The sequence below is a fragment of the Athene cunicularia genome (genome assembly GCF_003259725.1).
Source record: "Athene cunicularia isolate RWA chromosome 5 unlocalized genomic scaffold, athCun1 chr5_part2, whole genome shotgun sequence".
In the NCBI taxonomy this organism is placed as follows: Eukaryota; Metazoa; Chordata; class Aves; order Strigiformes; family Strigidae; genus Athene; species Athene cunicularia.
The window spans coordinates 2799148-2800974 of NW_020799102.1; positions in this window are offsets into that span (position 1 = coordinate 2799148).

The window sequence follows — 1827 nt, forward strand, 5'->3', positions numbered from 1 at the left end:
TATCAAGCCCTCTTTTTTTTTTAAACATCACCCTTGATGATTGAATACTTCACAAATAGTCATTATATCTACGCAGTCTCTATGTATAATCACAGTATTCAATTTCTTGCTTTGGCTTTGAGCTGCTGCAGGCTTCTTGACTGGCCATGGAACAAGTGCCACTCTGGGATCAGAAAGCTGCTGATTCCACATGAAATGATAGTTGTAGAGCACTGGTCTCCCCGTTCCTCCTTGGCTTTGAGTGGTGTAGGGAAAAATACTGAGAAACCTGCCATAAGCATTTATTTTTTTCTTCCAGTGACCTTCTTAGGAACAAGGTAATAGCGGAGAGGCAATCTGCTTCATCTAAACCTAATCACCAAGGAAGCCCCCAAATATCAGTGTTATGAATTGACTGCCTTGACGACACCCATGGCACTTATAACGGTGAAACAATCCTTTGGCAGGAGCAGCTAATGCCTAAAAAGGCTCAGGTGGTGGTGCTGCTCCCCCAGTTGCTGTTTGTCCTTCCTGAGCATCCCAAGAATTAGAACAGAAAGAGGAGTGATCCCCAGGAGTGCTGTGCCAGGCCAGGGGTGTTCTCCTGTGGTCATAGTTTTGCTTTTCGCTTAAGGACTGATGTTTCGGGTAACTTCAGCATCATCAGACACTGAAGATGACTGTCCTAAGCAACTGCAAAATCTCACCACTGTACTATGCTAAAAAGCTTTTTCTCCTCAGTGAAGAGATGAAAGCTGTTACTCATGATGTACTCATCACTGACAGAATAACAATATATTTTTCATGACAGATTGGTGAATTATTTGTTGTTAGTGGACTGATGGCATGTTTCTGATCAGGGCAATGATCCTTTTGATGTCGCTACCTGCTAACTTTGCCACTATAGGCATCAAGAGCTGCCGGCAAGTTTAGGAAAGGGGCACAAGCACCAAAACAGTAGTTCCCACAACTCTTTATTTCCTGGAGCAGAGCGGGGAGTCCCTGGAGTCCTCCTGTGAGGTGCCTGAGAACTGGTGAATGAGCAGCGGGTGAAGGAGCCGTGGGAGGAGACAGCCCAGAGGTTAGTTGGATACCGGCCGGTGGAGCCTGGCCACGGGTGTCATCTCCCTAGGGCTGAGGTGCACAGGGAGAATGACTTCTGGAATCATCCGTTCAGTTCCAGCTGTTCAGAGAGTGGATATCTCTTTTGTAGTAATTTAAGTCTGTGGTATTCTGCTGCCGTAGTGGTCTGCAGTGTAAGTCAAAGCAATTCTGCTCTCAGCTCAAGTCTAATTAAGGGTAGCTCTTGCGTAAAGTGAGTTAAATTCAGTAGTCACAGCCCAGACCCCATGGAAAATAGTGTAATTCAACTACAGTAATACAATGTAATATAAATATAATGGAAATACAAAACCATATAATTTAATTTGACGTGATTGGCAGTTTTTTGCTTAAGTCGGTGAAAATGAGTGAGCACAAACAATGAACCTCCCTCTTTACTGCGATCTTTTATTGTTAGTATAGTAGAAAGGTGGTTTCAGGATGACTTTGCACAGCAGCAACCTAAACAAATGCACTTACAATATGCAAATTTAAACTCCCTTTTGAAAATATACGCACATTTATAACCTTTAAATTTCTTAACATAGTTGCCGTAAACTGAATTAATTTTAAATATGGTCTGGACTTTTCTACATCTGTTCCGTGTGCTCAAAGGAGGGAAACAATTCCCCATGGAGAAGCCAGGCAAGCCATGGTCTCAACCAGCGCTTTCACCCGGGATGCTTTCCCGTCCCTGCGAGCCCGCCTGCCCTCACCGCCGCAGTCCTGCCGCCCCTTCCCGGGCCC